The 24,221-nt window shown below is 34.7% G+C and overlaps 1 protein-coding gene across 5 annotated transcripts in view; it reads right to left on the reverse strand.

The window, feature by feature from the left end:
- Tenm3 (teneurin transmembrane protein 3) overlaps positions 1-24,221 on the reverse strand; it is a 2,471,519-nt gene that overhangs the window by 2,025,710 nt on the left and 421,588 nt on the right. For all 5 annotated transcript variants that reach the window (XM_048791931.1, XM_048791932.1, XM_048791930.1 and 2 more), the window contains exon 4: positions 15,363-15,399. The gene's annotated coding sequence lies outside the window, so the exon portion shown is untranslated. The remainder of the gene's footprint in view (positions 1-15,362; positions 15,400-24,221) is intronic.

The raw sequence follows: 24,221 nt of genomic DNA on the forward strand, positions 1-24,221 counted from the left end.
AAAAAAAAAAAAAAAATCACCTGGAAATTTAGGATGTATACTTGAGACAACATGGCTATGATTTATGAAGACAGAACTTCTAGTTGGCATTCTATGCCTTGGGATTCTTGTAAGTAGCAATAAATAACCAAATGAATTATTATTAAATAACTAATAAGAAAATCTTATTTCCCTTATTTACAAATTATGTGGGTAGGTCTCATTCTTATCCCCTACAACAAATATGATATACTCCAAATTTGCTATTTCCCACACATGATTAGTCACTCCCTCCATAATTGTTTTTATTTTCCCAGCTAGTTAGTAATGATGCTTTCATGGCAACAATATTGACCACTTTTCAAGTGTCTAAAAAAATAAACCCTGCCAGTTAGGGGCTACAATTTCATCTCCTTAAATCACTGTGATGGGATCATTGCATTTGGCAACAATGAAATAAATACTCAGTTGCTTTTATTGTTTGCTAGAGCAAAGCAATATCTTTAAATGAGTGCATACTGTAGTTAAAGCATTAAATGATGGGCTATAAAACATGCATTGCCTGTCATTTATTCCTGCTATATTTTGTGTTTCCTAGGGTTACTTGTTTGATGCCTGGAATAGTTTGATGGTTACAATTGATTCATTTGGTTCTAGCAGTAAAGTCATGAGATCGATAGAGTTAAGATCTAAAAATTATAGTTTTTTGAGTTATATTTAAACTTCCAGCAGCAGGGCATTTGAAGAAACATGGGACCACTACTATAGGTCTTTTTCTTCTAAGCAGAATATGTTTTGAGGGGACCATGATGAAAGTTGTAACAATGTGGAACCTGAGAGGACTTTGTTTTATAGAACAAGAAGCAGGAAAAGATCCTGAAGCTGTTTCCTAATTGGATTCTTGAACAGTTTTCTGGGAGACTCTTAATGTGTTTGCATTTTTATATACTTATAAAATACTGGGGGAAAAAGATAAAAGCAAGGGATGAAAAAGCAAGCTGCCAAGAGTTCAGTTTGAGAGGAACAAAATACACTGGGAAGTGAGCGTGCACGTGGTGAGGAGTACAGGTTACATGGGATGTATAGAGAACTCAGTGGGCTCCCTTGGGCATTGCCTACTCTGAGAACATGGGACTGGCTTCTATTTGGGAGGAATGGTTGTTATCTATATCATAGAGATGAGGTCAAGAAATTGTCAGCAACTTGATTCTTACTTTTCTGTCACAGCAAGTCCTGGCATGATATTCTGTTTCACTACCCCAGTTATCCTAAGAACATAACTTGACCCATAAAGAAATGATAACTTCTGTTTTATGACCCTGAAGCTAGTCACCTAGAATGGACATTTCGCCATATCAGCTGCCATACTTCTCAATTTCCTGCTTCACAGGCTTAATACCTATACCTGGGTCTCCCTGGCAGTTTGCTTTCTCTCTCATAGTACTTATTATTGACACTTTGGCTTCACACTCCCTGGAAAGAAGTCCCATTTGTTGCCAATAATAGGTATTCCTACTCTGGTTTCCCCAACTTCTGAATATTGTTCAAAATTTAAAATGATGCTCCTTATGAGGCACCTAGAAATAAACAATGCTCCATGTCTCCACTGTTGGAATGGAGTAGAGATATAATCAGTCAGGAATATGCCGTTTAAACGCATGCTTGAATCACTAGCTTATTAACAATATTGGTATATTTAAAATTGTGCTTACAAGCTAGGGGCTACTTCAGAAGTATGAATTGGAAGCCCAAGTATAGTATGAACCATCTAAAATATTGAGAGGTGGTATTAGGTTTACTAACATGTAAATAGGACTGTTTTTTTTTTTTTTTCCAGGGTAGTGGGGATTGAACACAGGGGCACTGGGACACTGAGCCAAATTCCAGTCCTATTTTGTACTTTTTAAAGAGATAGATAGAGTCTTACTGAGTTGCTTAGTGCCTCTCTTTTGCTGAGACTGGCTTTGAGCTCCTGATTCTCCTGCCTCAGACTACCAAGCCACTGGGATTACAGGAGTGTACCACAGAGCCCAGCAATAAGACTGCTTTGATAACTTCTTTCATAAAGGGGGGTAACTGAAAAATTAAGGAACTAAGCTACTAAAGTGCAAAATCTAAATTTCAAATGTTATGCTAAGATGTTGCCCATGTAAAATAAAACTTAATGCTTTGTTTAGTTATCTAGAAGTGGTATTTCCTAAATAGACTAAGGGTGTCCTACAAAGTGCAGTGACCCCTGTTAACTCTTAAAAAGTTCACTGACCTCCACTCCCTTTTTATCTGTATGTCCCCAAAGCCCACCTTGTTAGAGGATCTGCCTAAAAGCACAAAACTGTGTAAAATTTGGAGGAGTCTCCATGTCCTCACCAAACTGATAAGAATGTTCAACTAGAGAGGGTCTGCTTTTCAAGAATGATACAGAAAGAAATGTGTCTGGGGCATCTCAAGCAAGAAATGGATATGGGTGTTCTAATGGCCATGCCTTTATTATTACCAATTTTGGTTGTATGCTATAATACCATATAAACCAACACTTGTCATAGTGATATAAAAACAGAATTCTATATACACAAGAGGATCCTTGGAGTAGAATAAATAAATAAATAAATAAAACTTTTCTGGAATTAGTGGTAATAGTTATACAACTTTGTGAACAAAAAACAGTGAGATGTATACCATTTTTATGGTATGTGGATTACAACTTCAAAAAGCTATTATAAAAATAAAAATTAAAATTAAATCAATAGAAAAAATAGAAAAGTAGAATTTTACATTTATTCTTTAGTCTCATCCTTTTGGATTTTTATGAATATTTTAAAGGTACACAATATATTAGTATAAAATACAAGCAAATAATTTATAATATATATAAGTTATGTATTCTTGAAATATTTTTACTAAACAATTTCCAAGAGAACTTGCTGAGTGCTCTTGATTTACATGCGGATATTATGATTTATATATACAAAGTTAACACAGCTCTATAGACAGGCTGAGAGATCTACCATTTATACCAATGACTGGAAGAACATCGTTTGTAAATAAGTCATTTGAATTATGACAAATGTATAAACTCTTGTATTAGCAACATGTATATTAGAAACTCTCAAGGCCTAAGAAGAAGAAAATGTAAATTCTTGCTAATAACCCCTGTCTCCTGCTTCCTCTGTTATCTCAGATCAGCTTAACCTGCCATTATCCAACTGGTGGGTTGGATCTATAACCTCTATCTCCTAGGGCTAACTCATACATCATTCCAAAAGGGCTTGCCAGAAAATTGTAGACTTCTTTCTAGTGAGCCACATAATGATTACATCTCACACTTTTACAGCACCTTGCAGTTTACAAAGCATTTCCATATCCATTATCTCATATAATATATTGCTCACAAGCCTGTGGCTTCCTGGGATTTCTATTATCCAAATCTCTCAGCAGTGACTTTCAAACATTGTACTTTTCACAAATGTTGGTGAGTTTTCTCCTATCTTGCCATTCTCTGTCAATTTTACATTCCTGAAGGGTTATGACTATCCTCTCCCATCTTAAATATTTATCTTCCTTCTCCCTTGCACTATGACTTGCACACAGTAGACAGCCAATCTATACTTGTTGATGGTTTCCTTCACCACTCTTTAATCTGCCTTCTTGTCAAGCCATACCTGCTGGGCTAGGATGCCCTGTCCTCTCCCTTGGGTAGAACTTTCTGACTTCAGTCAAACGGCTCACAAAATGCCACAAAGATTTTTCCCCCCCTATTTCTTTCTTCTCATTTCCTAACAATCTATTTGTAACTCCCATTTTCTTAAACAATGAATTACTTTATACCAATATTGTATTTACTGCCCATGCTTTATTCACATCCCCATAAACAGCTTTTCTGAAAATGTTGATGTATATCATTAAGGTCTAGTTAATTTAAGGAATTATTACAGACTGTGTAAGCCCATGGTTTATGTTGGTAGTGAATTCTAATTGGCAATAATTGCTTATTCATTCAACCAATATTGATCGTGTATTTGACAAGAACAAGCAAGCTAGTTGGTATAGAGGTTTGAGAGTTGAGGCCTATCTTGTAGGAAAAGATATTCCCAAATAAATATATTAAGTAGACTGAATTATGTGTCATAAAATACACTTGAAAACACAACTTCAAAGTAAAAAAGAGTACTTTTATCTAATCCTGACACACCTCAATACCAATCAAAATTGTTTATGAATTTTCAACTTACGTACAACATTAAAAAACAACAAATAATAACATAAATATTCAATCCTTGTTTATATGAGCACATAATGTTTTTAATAAAAATGTTAAGTTCATAAAGAGGAATGAGTATTATACACAATTAGTAATTAAATATCATAAAGGTGAAAGTAATGAACATTTAATATCTCTCAAGCTTCCCTTCATTTCTCCCAAGTGATCTAGAGAAGTGATTCCTGCAGATATCCCAGTGCAGTCAAAAATCACTTAAAAATGGGCAAAATGGAATTTGATCACACTGCAGCAGCCCTAGTGTTCTGTTCAAGGAGATGTTAGGGCTTTGGTTCCCTTTAGCAAGATGTGGCTTCAACATCCATAATTCAACTTACCTGCTCATTCAATTATAGTGATTCCACTGAGAAGTGTGGCAAACACATTCTCCACAGGAAAACATAATGACAACAGAGAGAACATTCTAAAAAAATCCTGCATGCCAGCTTTCAACACTCTGTCTCAAAGAGTGACTTCAGGGATACAAGTTACTTTCATTTTTACTCTTCCCCCCCATTTCTTAAAAAGCACTTACTCAAAATTTAGGAGAATGAGATAATTAGCATGCTCTCTTCTGTTTTTTAACTGTTTAATTTAAGATCGTTAACCAGAATTTATACCTATTTAACATTTTATGATTGAATAGAAATGCCTGTTATAATTTCCAACCACAAGTGAACCTTTTGACAAATGAGTTCTAGAAAGTGTCTCACCGATGATCTGCTGCTCACAAATGTGTGGGAAAAAAATCATAAGTACATAAAAATTGAAACGTTTTGGTATATAATATTTATGCCTTCAGGGTACAGAAAAAATGGCTAAAAGCCAGTTCCTAAATAAATATTCATTGTTCCTCCCCTAAAGGCACTTCCATTGTATTTTACTAATCAGGATTTTGTTTAGAGGTGGCATTATAAAGGTCAGAGCCTAATTAAATAGCACTTTTATCTTCAGATTCTCTTGAAGAACAGAGAGAAATTTAGAATGTGCATTTTGTTGCCTAAATGAATTGAAACAGTCCCTAATGTGTCAAAACAAATAAATACATGTTAATTAGTCTATGGCTGAATTGTAAGAATGTTGATGAAGGTTTAGATTTTGTGGGACTCAATCTAATTACAAAGACTAATATCCCCTGAATGTATATCGACTTCTATGTGAACGATCTGTTTAAAATGCTATTTTAAAATTAATTCTGAAAAGCTTTCTTGAAATTTTGTATTTGAAAAAATAATTTCCCACTGTCATTCTTTAAATGCTTCTGAACTAACTGCATTCAAACTTTGTTCTGTCCTATGTCTAAACAAAATTGATCTCATTGAGTTAGACTATCATTTAGTAGTACAATTTCTGTGGTTCCTGCATCCCTGGCTGCTTATGGAAAGCTAAAACTGTGTATTCAAAAATGGAGCACACAGAGAGTGTATACAGTATTATACAATCTGCCTTGCGTGTTCAATACCAGGCAAATCAATGTCAGTGCAGCTGAGATCACAATGGCTTTGGGGGAGGAATAAAGCTCTCTGAGTTTTAAAGGTTGACAACATCATCGTACACAATCATAGTCTCCTATAAAATTTCTTTTACACTACCATCAAAGACAATATTCTGGACCAAGTCAGTGACTGGATCACAGATCTGAATTTGTCTGACATTTCCCACATTTTCAAATAATACATTGGGTACAACCTGAATAAATTTCAAGGAACAATGGAAGTTTTCCTCTTTTTTTTTGTCAAAGAGAATATTATATCAGAATTTTTATATGTGTTTTATATAATAAGCACAAGATTATCTTGATTTATACTTGCAAATGATAAATTCCCTGTTTTAAAGAAGGATAAATAGCATCCAAGAAGTTGTTTTATTTGTAATACATAATCATGCATTTTTAGTTTTGTAAAATATATTTTACTCACTTTACATTTTTATACTTAGGATAAACTTGAGGATTAGATAAATTAGGGATTAGTAGTTTTCAGAATCTGAAACGTGTCACTTACATAATAGCAATACAGATATTCTTTTAAAATGTGGGTAGTTTGTACCTAATACTCAGAGAACTCTCTTTTCCTTACTTCTGGCCAAAATATTTTGTTGTTGTTTTATTTATTTGCCTTATTTTTATGTAGAATCAGTGGTATATTTCAAAATATTATTACATGGCATATGACTAATACACATATTGAATCATTTCATAGATTTAACATATTAAATCTAAAATTGAAACCAAAGACATTAATTCAGCAAAAAGTTACTGAGTACAATAATAGGCCTGAAATCATATGAAGTACAATATGAAATGGAATTCCAACCTAGGAAGACTATTATCTAATTATAGGAATATTGAGAATACTTCTAAATATAAGGAATAAAAATTAGCCTTCCATACATTATCTGAAGTACGGGTTCAGAGGGGTGAAGTATATTTAGAGACTACAAAGGGGAATATGCATGGAAGACAGGCTGAAATGAGCAAGCCATGTTTTAGACTCATTGAGTACAGTCTGCTCTCTGGAGACTGTACTCAATGGGTTCTGTGGTGGAATAGGGGGAAATTTGAAAAGACTAATGCAAGAGAAGAGGCCTCAAATGCCAAAGTGAAATCTCTGTACATAAAAATAATGGCAGGTTGTTGAGCAAGGGACAAAAAAATGTTTGGAGAGATTATTTAAACAATGTCAAGAAAGATGGTAAGAAGATTGGCAGACAACAAATGTGATTTGAAATATATTGCACTCCTGAGGTATGAAATGAAAAGTGAAGAATCATGTGCAACATTTACTAATAATTATCTGTGTTCCCTACAGATGTTTTCCTCCAGTACAACCAGAGGCCAGGAAGGACCAGAAATTCTCAAACATGTCTTTCAGCAATGAATGTAAGAGCTTTTTACACCTTGATAAGCTGTCATCTCAACTTGTTTAGAAATGGAAGCATTTTCTAAATTCTTCATAACTCACTGTGAAGAGGCAAACTTGTTCATTTGTTTTCTTATGCTTTTGCTAAAGTACTGACTGAATTTCTGGACATTGAAGTTAAGATTTATGTTTTGTTAAGAAGTATTTTTATATAACATAACCAAAGTCCACACTTTCTATAGAAATTCCTGATCTACTTTTGAGGAATTAGAATTACCATTTCATTTCCACATTTCATGATTAACTGAATTCATGAGAGAACTAGTGGTTGAAGAAAGGTATGGTTCAGAAATAAATACAATTCTTTTCCTAGATAGTAGAAGAATAATCACAATTAAAATTTTCTAAAAATTTAGTAATGAATATCCCCTATGATAAAATTTTCTCATATATATTAGTTTACATTAAAATTGATTTAGTTCAATATTACTTATCTATGTATAAAGAGAAAATTACCTTTTACACAACTAAAAACTCAGAATTTATATATAAAATCATGACACCAATACAATGAAAAAACAACAGGCTTAATGCTTCATTCATACTGATGTCATTCAGAAGAAACTGAATTGCAATGTGACTACATGACTGAATTTTATAGTGTAGTTTTTATAAATTCTATAAATTGTACTGCTATTTGCCATGTAATGATTTAATTCTCAGAATAATTTTCTATATTTTAACTACAATGAAATTGTGGTTACTGAAATACTTGACCATAAATGGCCAAAAAAATTCTAAACCTTTACTAATCTAACATTAACACATTATTTCTTTCTGTCTCTGTCTCTCATTCTTTTTCTCTTTCCAGTTATGTTTTTAAATAAACAATAGTAGTATAATTAGAAACTGTATACATACAATTATATTATGTGGTTAATCAGAATCTCATTAAGATTCATATATCACCATTTTTAGAGACTAATATAAAAAACAAACTAGTAGATATACACACACTTATCCCTAAAAATTTTATGGAGAATTCATGGAACCCTAAGGATAGGTCTGAGGATGTCTAGTTAATGGGGAAATCAAATTAGAAAAACAACCACATTGAAAATTACAAAAGTCATTTTAATTATTTAATAGTATTTCCTTTTTTCCAGGAATGTGATTAATTTCCTTTTAGTTAATCAGAGTGAGAAAGAATGGAAGAATATTTTCAAGAAAATGATGTACATGAATATTTTACTTTTCCCTTGTAAAAACTGTTGCCTCCAAACACACATTTTCCTCAGTGAGAATAGTATTTATAATATTTATAAAACACTCCAGATTTTTATTCTGTAAATCTATTCTTTCTGGGCTCTTAGCCAAGTTGTAGAAACATGCAGATAACTCTGGTGACAATTTTGTATCACCTAGGTCATTATTATAGTTGCAAATGCAGTGTTTGAATTGTATGAAATTCACAATTCCAGTTAACAAAAAGAAAAGAAAAAAGAAAAGGTCTGAATTTTTGCTTTATTTTCCGTTTATTTCAACTGCTTTGGTTCTATGAGAGTATGAGATAGATGTTTATATGGTTGAAAAAAAAATGGCCCCAATGGCCAGACAGACATATATTGGGTAGGTAAAAAAGGAAAAAAAGGTCAAAGGGAATTCTGTAACTCTTAAGTGAATGTCAAGTTGCTAAGGGGCATCGTTTGCTAATTCTGTGCATATTTGAATGTGGTTTGTAGTTTTGTCCCCAGATCCTCTTGGACTGGTTAAATTCTCCCAGCTCCTCTTTTTCTTTTTAGGAGTAACAAGCTACATTGGTGAAAGAAAATCTATTTTCTGCCTGATTTCCCTTCAGAAGTCTATTGTGGTCCTTGCCTTATGTTTTAGTCAGCCTTGCATTGCTGCAACCAAAATACCCAACAAGGACAACAAAGAGAAGGGGAGATTTTGGGGGGCTCAGTTTAAGGTTTAGCTCAGAGTCAGCCAAGTCTTTTGCTCTGGGTCCACGGTGAGGCAGTACAACATAGTGGAGGGCCAAGGTGGAGGGAAACTACTGGGGACATGGCCCTCAGGAAGTAAAGAGAGGGGGGAGAGGGGGAAGGAGTGACAGAAAGATGAATATCTTCAGGTCATGCCCCCAGTGATGCACCTCCTCCAGTTACACCCTCTCTGCCTATGGGTACCTCCCAGTCTATTCAAAGTAGGATAGATAGCTAGGTTACAGCTCTCATAATCTAATCATTTCACCTCCAAACATTCCTGCATCAACCCAGGGACTTTTGAGGACACCTTATATCCAAACTATGACAGCTTGCTAGGCTTTAGGTCACTGTGGAGACACAGATAGGCTGATAAGGTACAAGTAAGGGGTTAATAGAAGCCAAGGAGGTAAAAAAAACTCTGAGTTCAAAGGTTGAGAAATCAACCTGTTGTCATAACTCCATGGGACAAGAAAGGAAGAGGGGACAATTAAAGAGAGATGGTCTTTGCATTTTAAATAGGGATGGAGTTAAAAGGTAGGAGTGAAACAGTGATAGATGCATATTAAAGAGTTTTCAGCAGATTGTCTTACACACCTTGAAGAGCCTCTGATAATTCTATGACTTGGATCAACATGGCCTGATTTCTAAAGCAGGCAGAAAGAACCCTTGTTTGGCCAATAAACAATAGGAGATTGATAATCTTCTATCAGAAGAAGACTTAGAACATATGTTGAGGAAATCCCATAGTCCGTAGATCCGGGTTCCCCTATTATCACCCAGTAGGACTTCAAAGTAACCACTGAACCATTTGAGGGAATATAAAAATGACACAGCTGAAGACTGATAGAAGGTATTTCTTCGATTAAAAATCTGCAGCACTAATAATAAAATATATGTTGGAAACTAATTCTATTAGTTCAATTCTGGGAATTCATCCAAAGAGAATAAAAAGGATGCACACATCTACAAAGGTGCTCCTTATGGCATTGCCACTAATAGAGAAAAATAAAAGACAAGGTAAATGTCTCACTGTGGTACATATGTAGCATAAAGCTGTTAGAATCCAGTAAAGTAATACTGAAGAACTGTAATGATATTCAAGACATACAGTAGAGAAGAATCAAAAGCTAGCAATAAAACCATTTACAGCTTCAGTATCCCTAATCAACAACCTAAAATCTGAAATTCTCCAAATTCAGAAGCCTTTTGAGTGCTTATATGACAAGTAGAAAATTCTACACCTGACTTCATGTGATTGGTCCCAGTTCAAACACAAGCCCACTAATAATATTGTGTAAAATTTACTTTGTAATATGTGCATAAGGTGCATGTGAAACATAAATGAATTTCATATTTAGATTTGGGACCTATTTCCCAGATATGTCTCTATATATTTGCAAATAACCCCATTTAAAAAATTCCAAATTCTAAAACAATTCTATTCCCAAGCATTTTGGATAAGTGATGCTCAGCCTCTCTGTAAAGTACAGTATGAATCAATGTCATGACTGAAAACTGTTGGCACCTCCCTCAAGTTAGGATAATTCTCAGAGTTAAAGAAAGGAACTGTTAATAAAGGTAAAGATGGGACATTCAGAAAACTCTGATGGTGGTTCTGAAGGGGAATTCTTTCTACCCCATAGAATGGCAGAGACAAAGGAAGGAGTAGTTCTTGGGACCAGCAGAGTTGGTTAGGAGTGTGCTTGGAGAGGATTTGAGAACTTGTAAAAAGACACAGATTAAGCTGACCTCAGCAGGAGCAAGAAGTAAACCCCTGATCTCACTCTTCTTTCCTGCTAATCTTCCAGGCCTTATCTCCCCTTGACCTGAAAGAAGCCAGAAGGTATGGGAGACCTTGATGCCTCTTAGGAGAGAGACTAGGATGACCAAGTATCTATTTAAGAAATGGAATTGGAAAGTACCTGCCCAGGTGCAATCATATATATTATGCATAAATAAATGCATAAAAAATAGTCTCATAGAATACACTGAAATGTCAGAGGTAGTTATCTCAGGCAGTGTTGTGACTGAAATATAGAATTTTTTTTTCTTCTTCTTTAAATTCAGCATAGGTCAATAGCTGCTTTTTGTGCTGTTTCTACAGTAAACATTTCATTGTGGAAAGAGAAGCTTGTTCTTGTTCATCGTATAATTTGAGATGTAATATGGTACTGATTTTCAGTATGAAGATTTTGTCATGGTTGTATTTGCTTAAATGAAATTAATTCTTGGGAATTCTGAGGAGGGAAAGGTAGCATATGCTGTCCTCTGAGCCATTCCCTAAAGTTGGGTGAGGCAAACCTGCATTTACTTTAAGGTAAGTTAATAAAAGTGAATGTGTGACAATATGTAGAAAAAATAAAATGATATCAAACTTTATTCTATAAAACTAAAATTTATTAAAACCCCAACATTATAGATAAATTTCTGTGCTTTAAATGCTCACCTAAAATTAATGTAAACTTAGGACTCATAGATATGCAGATAACCAAACTGCCAGTGAAAATATGCCACAAGTTGTAAGGTTTAAATTAAAGGAACATAGACCTTGATTCAGAAGTGAAAAAGAGGAAACCAAGTAGTGTGTTTCAGATCCCTTCAGGTTTGGTGGAAATGACTGGAAGAAATTATCAGACAAAGAGAAAATATGTGGATCATTGCAATATGGCAAAGGAACAAACATGATGTAGTTTTTAGAGAATGTGTGTAAAAAGGGTATCCTAGATGTAAAAAAAAAAAAAAAAAGAAGAACTTTGTGGTTTCTCAGGCTTCTCTGAAAAACTACATGATAACAAAAATGAAATTTATTCTTAAGTGTTACATTTTAAATTTTTGCATACACCTACAATCCTCAGCACAGACATTCCTGTCCAACTTTAATCTAAAAGCCTATCTAAGCTGATTGCAGGGACAGTTACTTCAAGGATGATCCAACTTTTATGATCACTATGCAAACTTATCAGAATTAAGACAGGATTATTGTTAAAAACAAGCAAACAACCAATGTGATCCTGCAATCTGTACACGTGGAAAAACAAGTTTACGTACCCCATTTGAATCAAATGTATGATATGTCAAGATCATTGTAATGTTTTGAGCAACTAATAAAAAAATTTTTTAAAAAACCAAGCAAACAAAAACTAGCATCCATTTTCTGATTGGGAAATAAATTGTTTATGGTATGTAGTATTAGTTGGTTTGGCTAAAATAGAATCAGGCCATTACTAGACATTTACACTAATGCAAATGACAGAACTGAGATAAAGCAAGGTATTTTCTGAAAACACTAGAATTTAGAGAAATTTTCTGTATTAATAGAAAATAAATCTGTATAAATCTTGAAGTAAAATCAACAAATATCAATGATTTTTAATTCTTTATTATTAAAGCATTTAGTTTGACCTTTAAAGGCCAATTAAGATGTTCTCAGGAGAATCCACCATCTTTTTTTCTTAGTCACCAGAATTAGTTATCTGTGACAGAGCAAAATGTGGCATGTAGGATTTTCTAATGAACTTTATCAATGTCATATATACATTGCATAATTCTTAAAGTTTCAAAGGAAATGAAAATAAAGTAAAATAAAAGTTGGAAAACATAGAGGAGATTTAAAATTGATAATATGTTTAGAATTTTCAGAAGACTGTGTATCAATCTCTGCCTGTTTGAAATGTTTTTCTCTGTAGTAATAGAGAGGTGGAGAAGAGAAGAGAATATGAATGTGAAGTCCTATATGCATGTAGAAGTTTTATAGGAAGTGTGAAAAGGAAGCAACCCTACTTTTATAGGGACACCCGGGAAAGACATTGGGCCTCAAATTATTCCCAATGCCAAAGTGATCATCGCATTTCCTTGCATTTGGGGTAAGTTACCAACTTAGAAGCCCAGTGGATAAAGAAACTGTGGTATATATACACAGTGAAATATCACTCAGTATTAAAATAGAATAAAATCATGGCATTTGCTAGTAAACAGATGAAGTTGGAGAATATGATTATACTAAGTGAAGTAATCCAATCCCAAACAATGCAGAATGTTTTCTCTGATATGAGGATGCTGATCCATAATGGGGATGAGGTGGGGGAGGCATGGGAGGAAACTTTAGATAGGGCAAAAGGGAGGGGTGAGAGAGTAGGAAAGACTGTGGAAGGAGATGGGCATCATTACCCTACCCTAAGTACATGTATGAAGACACGAATGGTATAACTCTACTTTGTGTACAACCAGACATGAAAAATTGTGCTCTATATGTGTACAATAAATTGAAATGCATTCTGCTGTCCTATATAAACAAATTAGAATAAATACATAAATTAATTAATTTTTAAAAATGTAAATATTACTCAGGAAAAATTCCGAGCCATTTTCCGCTATTTAACTATTTAACTAAACAGCAGAATTTAAAGAGAAAGGATTACAAGGGGGAGATGCATTCCTAGATGAAGATTAACAGATGCTAGATTTCAAGTTTCAAAGGCTTCAAGTTCATAGGTCTCTGGGTCCCAGATAGTCTGAGTAGAGACACTGAAGAAAAAACAGAAAGGAAAGAAGCATTTAAGATACATAAAGAGTTACTAAAATGAGAGTTGGCTGTGTTCATAAAATGCCTGTAGGTCAATCTTCTGGGTGTATACATGGACACCATCAGCAGGATTTAGCATCTTTGTATAGAGTTTAGCAAAATACATTGATATATGACCCTAGATAAGTTATTTAATCTCTTGGAGACATTTTCATCAGTTTTCAAATTGACCATACTAATATCTATTTTGCAAGACTGTTGAAAAGATGCTAAAAGTGTTTCTTCATTTCCCTTCTTTCCTTTAAGAATGAATATTCATTACATCATTAGTATATAGGGGGAATAAGTTGGGAAATGGATAATTAAATTTTTACTTTCCTTGATTTTTCTTGTGCAATGTAGTCTGAACACTAGCTGTCATAACTGCTAGTCATATATTTACATAATCAAAGATTAAAAAAAAGAACTCTCATGAAAAGAACTCTGTTGTAATTCTCCCATAGCTAATACAGTATGACATGGCAAAAATCTGGTTTGTGCTTTTAAAAATACCTCTCGGTCACTTACAAAATAGTTTTATTGTCCTCTGCTATAACAGTACAGAGATCTTAGAAGCAACAGTGTTGATTTGAAATTTCCAAGTGCCAGAAAACTGTACATCTTTGCTAACTATATAACTTGATGTGATGGTTAGCATATTATTATACACCATGCTAACATACCAACATTACCTGGTCAAGGAAATATGACCATGTATGTGAACAGCAATTAGGTGGAAAGCATTATAAGTTATGAATACACTGATCTTATCAACATTATTACACATAGGGTTGCTCTGTTATTACAACCAAAACAGGGTTCCAAGGCTCTCAGGACAATGAGTCTTTCTTGCTACAGGATCCATGGGTATAAAAATAAAAAAGTGGTGGTATTCCTTCAACAAATATAACCAGTAAGAGTTGGAAATGAGAGCAGTCACAAAGATTGGTGTTTCCCAGGAAAGCTGTTGAAGGGTGTCTTCTGAAGACATCACCATGGCTTTTTAGAACAACAAACACTCTGTGCCAGGCACAGTGATGGCCCCCTCATGTTTCAACGAGGGAAAGGAAAGTTGCGGAAACCCATAATTTGGTTATTTCTTGGTACATAATACAGTCAAAAACACTCTCATAAAAACTGATGAACTTCTTGGGAATTTAAATACTAAGTTGAGTAAACGTTACAAATCACCTCAAGGTTGAAACCAATCTATTACTCAATTTGAAAAGACAGATATATATGCAAGTAAAGAATATACAGCCACCTCGGTAAGTAATAATCTGAAGAGACAGCAACTTTTAACTTTTGAAATGACTCAGGTATTCCTCTGATTCGAGGCAACCAAATAATAAAGAAAAAACAACACAAAACTCGGGCCTTGCTGGTAATTTCCATGAAAATTATCCAAATAATCCATAACTGAAACAAATGCAATCAAACTGAGCTATGTTCTCTGTATCTTACTTCAATGGATATTTCTTTTTAAAATCACCAGGTTAATTAATTATTCTTACTAAAATAGAAAAATGTGCCTGTCTGTCCTTTATACTTAATGTCAGCACCATGAACGATAATCTGGGGCTTAAGATAATTAATACTATATATCCTCGCCTTTGAACAACACAGCTGTCAGACTCACGGCTTTAAAATTAATAAGCTCTTCAAAGCTATAAATCAGAAACTATGATAATTTTATAAAATATGTCTTAAAAGGCACTTACCTTTTAAAAGGAAAACATGCTTCTGGCGGCAAATGGCCTGTTAAAATAAAACATATTTATTGTTATTCAGTAAATATTATGAAGAATGATGCATTGTTATATTTATCATAATTACAGGCCAACTTAAAGGGGAAAAAAATCTTTCCTGGTCTCATTTACTTTCTTTTCTCCCCCAAATGAAAATCACCTCCTTAGTTGTATAATTAAATGCATTTCTGTTCAATTCATGTGCACTGAAACCACAAAAGCTAATGAGTTTCATGTCTGAGAGCAAAAACAGAAATTACAGGGCACATTATCCAGGTCATGGGTGTATATTTGAGCATATTCCACTCACTGAGAATAATGAGAAGCATGCGAATTGACAACCATATCAGAAACTCTAAGGGCTAGATGTTGAGGATTTCATTTCTACAAAATAAAAATAAAATACCACCAGGTAGAAGTTATTAATATCAAATGCACTCTTTTCAAGTAGTTCATTAGTTATTTGACTTTTTTATATACTTTTCACAGAACTGCATTAAAGTCAGAGAGATTTTTATTTACAATACCTCACAACTCTCACGCGATGACATAGGTACAGTCACAGATCTAGGTAATATGCACCAAACACTGTGCCTCATACAAACTGTCCTGAATGAACACACTATTCAATCTTAATCAGAGGCAAAGGAGTGATACGCTGGGGAACTGGGAGGAGAAAGAGTTGATGCTTTCTTTCCATAAAATTTGAATTGTTGTTCTCAGAAATCAAAACCAAAAAATATCTAGTATAATTTCTTTAGGAAGGCTACTTGTTTGCATATGTAAAACTACACATGTGCAATTTTTCAACTGCCTACATATATCACAAATGCTGCCATTCTGTTTTGTTGTTGTTTATAGAGTTGCTTTTTAATTTAACCTAGTTTTATTTTATCTTCAGAGCAAGTAAGATCCAAATTCTTGCAAACTTGATATCATTCAGATTCTAATTTGTAAACGGAGGTAGGTTTTCTTGTAAATTCATCTGAGTTCACTTGAGTGTTAAATTGTTAGGACAGCAAAATTGCTTCTCACTCTAAGTCCTAGATTGACTGTCTAATAAGATTTAGAAAGGGGGGGTGTGCTCAGAGATGGATGGAATGACCATCCTGTGATTCTCCTGGCTCCTTTGTATCACCTCTGCTGCTTGCTGACCTTTTGCTCCTGGTGCACAGTTCTCTCAACATGCATTAGTTTACCCTGTGCAAACTTCAGGCCAAATTCCCTTCCAGATAGTGTCCTCTCAGCAACCAAGCAAAAAACTGATTAAGAGTCAATGAAACAATTAATGTAAATATTTATCAGTCTATAGATGGTTCTAAATATCTCTTTGATTTAACAGAAGCAATCAGAACCAAAAAAAAAAATATTCTCAAGTTTTAGTCCTGTTCATTCTTGAAAAAAAAGAGTTATTGAAAAAAGCAAATAAACAGCTTACTTTCCTCTACTACCAGCATTATGGCTAAATTTCCACAGCCTTAAATAATTGTTATCATTTAGCTTATTAAGAGGTCTACATAATTTTCTTGTTGTTCATGCACCCAATCTCAACCCTAATCTATTATCCACATAGATATTACAATATTTCTCATTTTTATAAGAAGCAGATATAATCTAGTTCCAGTATTTTGACTTTTTTTATTGCTCATAAAATGAACTTGAACATCCTTGATGTTGCCTGCAATATTTGTTGTTGAGGACATTGCTGAATTCTCTAGATTAATTTCTCCCAGCACTCTTATCACCCATTATACCAAGGAGCACTGGCCTGTCTTTTATTCCTGAAATTAACCTCCCTCTTTCCCATCTCAGGCTTGGGACCCTCAGCAAACAAGAACCATGAAAATGCCTTCTTATAACTTTTGACCCAACTTTTATATCTCACATATTTCTTTTTTTCAAATCCTAAACTGTGTCTCTTCTGCAAGCTAGTAATTGTCTTTTGCTCAGTTTTTCCTTTTCAAGCATTGTAGACAAAAGTTTTGACCTCTGCTTAGGTCCAGTATTGATAGAGAAAACATAATATTCATTGTCCAAACCGGGAGACTTTTGAGACATAAAAGAAGGCAGGAAGCAGATGGGATGTTAGTACAATAAATGTGATCCAGGACTGGTCTGAGCAAACCAGTGCATATGGTTTACCACTCTGCGGAGGAAAAGTTATCATTTAAACTTGAAGCTGCCCAACTTTAAGAGGACAATATTCAAGCAGCTGATAAGCTTTGAAAGCTTATGGTTACTCACATAACATGTCATACAAACAAAGTTAAAGTGAAATATCTTTATTGCTCTTTCTCTGCACTAAATAACTATAATAAAAAATGCCCTAAACATCTCCAAGGAAAATCAAAACAGCATGCCACAAACTAATAATGGTATGAACAGCTGGACCACAGCCTAAACCAAAGCCATCAATTAATTGATATCTGGGCTCCTTTCTTGGTAAGCCAGGGATGATATTTCCCAACCTCTAACAATTTCTCTTTCTCCATCAACACATTCACATTCTTCAGCTTATTTCCAACTAAGTATATCAGCAGTTAATATTTACCCCTACACAAAAATGCACTTGATGATGGTCTAGATATCAGGACAGTAGAGAATGGATTATTGATGGTCTAAATAAAAGAACAGTAGAATAGAAGTGGTGTCAGCACCTTAAAGAGCTTTGTACCCCTAGACAACCAAATCAGCAAAAGACCTCTGAGAATATTTGAGTGTTAGTCATGAACACAATTGGAATGGAAAAAAAAAAAACACAAAAAATCAGTAAACGACCATTCCCTGCAGAGGCACAGCATTCAAATGATGTTTCTCTACAGATGGAAAAGTAAGAAAATAAAAAACTGAGTATATGGATATTAGGGTCATTGAAGTGGGATGTCTTCCTTATTAAATGCTTAATATTCTAGTTGTGTTCATCTCCTTTTATAAGTGTGTATGTGTGTGTGTGTGTGTCTGTGTGTGTTGGACATGCACTATTGGATGTGCAAGGAAATTATTTTTTTCCTTTGGGGGTTGAAGTGAAAGTGTGATTTTTAAAGAGTTGGTTTTAGTCAGTGGAAAATGTACACAATAGGCCAAAGACATGGGGAAATGTTGCCAGATAGTAATCTTTGGCTAATTTGGTGGAAGCCTAAAGATAAAGACAATAAAGAATATAATACTAAAGTGTCCATATCATTATGTTTTGTTAAGATGTTTCACCATTTTTAACTTAAAAAACATAGAGGATTTTTAAAATGAAACCTGATATAATATTTCAGGTTAGCAATATGGTGGAAACAGACATAGGTAAACAGAATTGTAAAGAAAATTTTGCACTAATCCATAACTGGAATATAAAAGTATTAAGCTGACAGAATGGCAATATGAATACAAAGAAAGGGAATGATTCCCAAAGTATTTAAAAAACATAATTGATATATGGTTGGAATGATCTGAGAAGGGAGAATTGTAGAATATCTTTCTGAGTTTGGCTTGAAGGAGTAAAGAACAATTTGCCAAATTAGTGATCATAAGAAAAATAAGAGGAGTATAAAACAAGGGAAAGAGATGAATTTGTTTTCATACTTTTAAGCTTTAGATTTTTGAAGGTCAGCAAAAAAAAAAAAACTCAATAACTGGCTCAACACTTTGATATAATACACTACTCGCATTTTATAATTGATGAAATTAACCCAAAGATATTAGGCTTGCTGCCTCAAGGTGGTACACCTACCATGTGGTAGAAGAAGGATTTTACTCCAACTTACTTGACTTCAACCTCCTTTCTTACAGAACTGACCTTGTACCTTATTATATTTTTGCCTTTATACCACAGTTACTGCCTTTGTAAAGCAGTGATGATATCTATCCTTTTCATTACCTGAAATAGGTAATGATGAAGTTATGGTTTAGTTTTTTTGTTTTTTTTTAAGGCAGAAATCTATAAAGAAACCATATTAACTCATCTTGGTGCAGAATTCTTTTGAAACTTAATCATTGACAAGCAAATACCTTGTCAAAATACGAAGTGCAAGTGGTTATGTGGCCCTGCCCTACCATTCCACATTGATTTTACTTAATTAGGGGACCAGAAACCATGACCACGACTACATTGGTAGAGGACAGTGGATGCGAGGCATTAAAAGAGAACAGATGGCCCTTGAAGTTGAATTGGTTACCTAGAAAGACATTCACTTTCAAGTTTTTCATTTCTCTCTGTTTTAGTCTGGCCTCTAATGTTCTTTTAATGTAGATTTTTATTTGTGCAGTTCATGGTTGTTATGTGAATCCATTGCTGCTGAATATATTGAATCTTAAGTCTTTTCTGAAAATTAGCATGGTTCTTTGTAGTTATAAATAACAAATGTATTCCTTTTGATAGAAAAGACAATTAAAGGGCTTTTTTTGCTATCTTTTTATTCTTAAATTGTGTTCATATTGATTTATTTGGATTGTTAATCATCACCAAAATTAAAAGATTATCTCAAACAAAAGCATGTCGTATAATGTCTATTTTGCTCCTTGCTAGAAATGGACCTTTACACTGCCAAAATATATTGTCTGAGTAATTTATTTTCCTGATTTTTCACCTTCCCCCCACTGTAGAATGCAGAGATTTGTTAGAGTATTCATTTAAATTCTTGTGTTTTCGTAGAGGATAAAAAGAAAGAATTTGTCATGCACACCACAAAGCAGAAATATTATTTATCACTGAAATTAGTGAAGGGTTGGGACACATTTAATTGTGTAGGGTATATGGCAGCTTGTGGAATTTTAAAAAGTTGTATTTAGATAGAAAGGATTTTGTTACTTTAATGGTATAAAGGCCCTTAAAATCATTTGCATAGTGTTTATCAAAAGCGAATAGCTAGATGTTAAAAGTACTGTCTGGAAAGTCACATTGCTGGGATTTAAAACATATCAGTGCTCACCATAGTGTGATCTTTGATGAACTGCCTATCTCTTTCTGTTGTGCTTTCTTAAAATATAAAGGGAGGGAAATTATAGCCACTATCTTATAAAGCTAGTGTGAGGATTATGTGAGTTAGAATATATAAAGCTTTTAAAACACTGGCACATAATTAACCTTCAATATGTGTTAGATTTATAATGATTTCAGTGAATCTGTTTCTGATCTTCTCTACAGAAGTATCAAGTAACATTTTTTATGTAAACTTAGGTTTTGCTAAACATGCAAGGTCATAATACTTTAATTATCCAGAATACAGCAAAAATTCAGATCATAAGAATAAAAGTAACAAATAGATATTAGCGACTATATGCAGATTTTTTTTGGGGGGGGCTATGGGGAGCAAATTCCCCAGCCCTATTTTATATTTTATTTAGAGACAGGGTCTCATTGAGTTGCTTAGGACCTCACCAAATTGCTGAGGCTCACTTTGAACTCATGATCCTCCTGCCTCAACCTTCTGAATTGCTGGGATCACAGGCATGTACCACTGCACCCAGCATATGCAGAAAATTTAAGGATGTGTGCTATACAGAAAGGCTTTGGCTCTTTGAAGTCCTGAACTATGCTATAAGTGGTGAAAAGATAAACAAGAATCTTCAGTCTTAAGCAATTTGTAATCTAGTTGGAAATTAAAAAGGAATATTTGAAGTATTAGGTAATATAAGGTTTTATTCTATGAGAGGTTTCCAAGAGGAGAGACATGCATGGAGGAAATCTTGTACTTTTTGCTCAAAAGGGCAACTTCTGGAAGAACTTCCAAGTATGTTGAGTAGATCCATACAAGATTGCTATTTTCCAATATATTTTTAATTCACCTTTAGAATGATTGCCTCTGGGCCCAGATACAGTACCAATGTTTCAAATGGCAGACACATCATTTCTAATTATTTGGATTGCTAAAAGCCACCATTAATTTAACTGATATTTGTTGAATAACTAAGGAGAAGCAGAGGAAGATGTCATCACTGGCCTTCCTTCTGTCATCTTGAGAATGACAACCAAATAAAAAGCAGCCCTGGGTGCTGTGAATGCAACCAAATAGGATGACATGATAGTGCTGGTGGGTGACAGACACCATTTCATTGTGTGTGGCTATGAAAGTGCACTCAGAAGATGTGACACTTGATCTCAGATAAAAATGAATGACAGGAGGCAGTCAATCTGGGAAGACCTGGCAGCAGAGCATTCCAGAAAGAAGGAAAGCACAAGAGTGAGAGCTTGAAAGGAGAAAAATATCCTTGAAACCTGTGAGGAAAATCCCGCTCTTAGTGGGAAGGCTTGGGAATAAGGTCTCCAGGATGGGCTTGGGGCCAGATTTGGACACGCCAAGTACCGTTTTCTAAGTGCAAAGGGTTGACAACAGGATATGAGAGAAGGGGTAATATGATCCAATTTATGTTTTTCAGGTAAATCCTCAGGGGCCACCTGAGTGAAAGGCAGGTGTTAAAGGTGAGAGTCAGAAGAGCAGGTAAAAGGCTATGCAGTAGTTCAGGCAAGAGGTCAAGGGGGGACAGAAGTGGAGAAAAATAGATGACACCACAATTAATTATGGAGGTAAAATTCATTAATTTGTCGGATTGAATGGATATGCAAGTGTGAGAAGATAGGAGTTAAGTATAACTCCTGGATTTCAGGGAAGCAAAATAGACTGTGCTAGGATTGAGAAAGGAAAAAATGTAATTGAGGAAGAGACAAAGGATTTGTATTTTAGTTTATCCCTAACAAGTGTGAGGCGCACATAGGCATGTAAGTGGTAACACTGTATGTGATCAGTCTAGAACAGGGCATCATGTCCAGCCTGCAGTGTTTCTCAACTTCAGTACTGCTGGCTGTTAGGCTCAGATATTCCTTTGTTTTGGGTGCTGTCTCATGCATGTGGGCATTATAGGACGTTTCATGGCTTCCTTTTCCTCCTTCAAATGGATGGTAGCATATCCCCCAAACAAACAAAAATGACTCCAGACATTGCTAAATGGGGATGAAGGCAGAGGACAAAATTGTTCCAGGCTGAGAACAACTGGGATATAGAAATATATTTAAATGAATAAATAAAGATGGGAATTAGCACCAGGAATATGGATGAGCTCACCTATGGAAATATTTAAAAAAATAGAAGGCTCACTCCAGGGGACTCTAAATTAGAAACTAAGCAGAGGAAGAGGAGCCAGTGAAGAACACAATTTGGCAGGAATCAAACCTGATGAGCAAGGTGGACTGCAGAAGAAACTGGTCATCAGAAGAGAGTGAAGATGTGTGGCTCACTTGACACTTTGATTAGATAAACAAGGGCAGAATCACAATCACTTCCTGATCTTTGTCTAAAGAAGTCATAAGAGTCTCAGTGTGAAAATTTCTATAATCATGAATCACTTCACCAAGACATTGCTTAGACAAGGGTCTGGCAATAGACAAGAGTTGGTTGGTTATAAGTCTTCCCTCAATATGATTAGCTTTCTTCCAGTTTGGTCACTAGGGTTCAGATGGAGGTGAGACTGGAAATTAATCTCCTGTGAATTTGCATAAGAGGTAGAGCAATGTCCAGGGAGCAAAGGATTATGGACACAGAGCTTCTACCTGCTCACTTTCCTACCATTGAATTGTAAAGCTATACAAACATGTCTGGTGCCTGCATTGTGGCAGATCCAAGCCAGATGGCAGAAAACAATAAAGCATTCGGAGAGGGAAGTTATCATGAAAATGGAAGGAATTGAGGCCAGTTAACTCATCTCGGCATGTTATGATACTGACATTGAGAGACAAACTCTCTTGACAGACATGCAGCTCCTGTGAGCATTTGGAGAGCAGTATGTGTCATAAACAAGCTGCATTTTCAAAACACTTATATAGTACCCAAGTTTCAACCAGGTATGGTAATGTTTTCCTGGACAAGTAAAGACCAAATCAGGAAGGGGCAGAGGGAACTTTGTCTTATCTCCCCTCAAGCCACAGGCATCTAAATTAAAACATGGTACAAGGATAGTGAGGAGAGGGAACTTTGGGGTACTCTGTGTACATGGATTGGTGGCACTTGCAACTTGGCAGCAATCGCAGTAAAATCTCATCTCCAGTGTCACTCAAAGCAACAGCCAATCCAGATTTGCATCTCCATTATGGCTGAACTGGCAGGTACTTTATGTAAAAGAACAGAGACAAGCAGGTGGGACTGTGTATGAGGGGGAGAAGGCAGGAGGTGAGAGGTTGAAGAATTCAGTTACAGAGGAGTTCATAAATTTACACACACACACAGACACACACACACAATGTTCCTTCAGAGTTGAATGTGCTATATCAGAAGGTATATAACCTATTGTTTTATTAGGGATTGACAGATTATAATTAAAAAACTTTATAATTCATAGTACCACTTTTCCTAATTTTTTATCACCTGTAGATTTGAATGCTCTTTTATATTGGCCATCTGATGGATTTTTTTTAAAAAAGCACTATTTCCTTATTGCCCTAATTTGTAATTCATGTTCACTAATGAAGGCAAACTTCTTTTTATATGTAGACTACTAGTATTATCTTTTGTGGAAATTGTCTACTTATACTCTGTGCTTTTATATTTTTTTGTTATACTCTTGGCTTATTTCATATTCATTTGTAGAAACTCTTTTTATATTAGAGACATTAATCTTTGTCATATTTCAAAAGATTATGCAATTTAATATGGGTGTATTTCTGCCAAACTGTTTACATGTCCCATAAATCATTTATTCTTGCCTGGTACCTCCTTCTGAAAAACTGAAAACTCAGGTGACTCCCTTGTGAAAATTTGGAAATGTGACTGCAACAAAGACTGACTGACATCATTCCCATTAGTAAAATAGGTAGGGGTTCTAAATGATGAAAATATAGATTATCAAAGGGAT

This window comes from Marmota marmota, unplaced genomic scaffold (assembly GCF_001458135.2).
Source record: "Marmota marmota marmota unplaced genomic scaffold, marMar, whole genome shotgun sequence".
Lineage (NCBI taxonomy): Eukaryota > Metazoa > Chordata > Mammalia > Rodentia > Sciuridae > Marmota > Marmota marmota.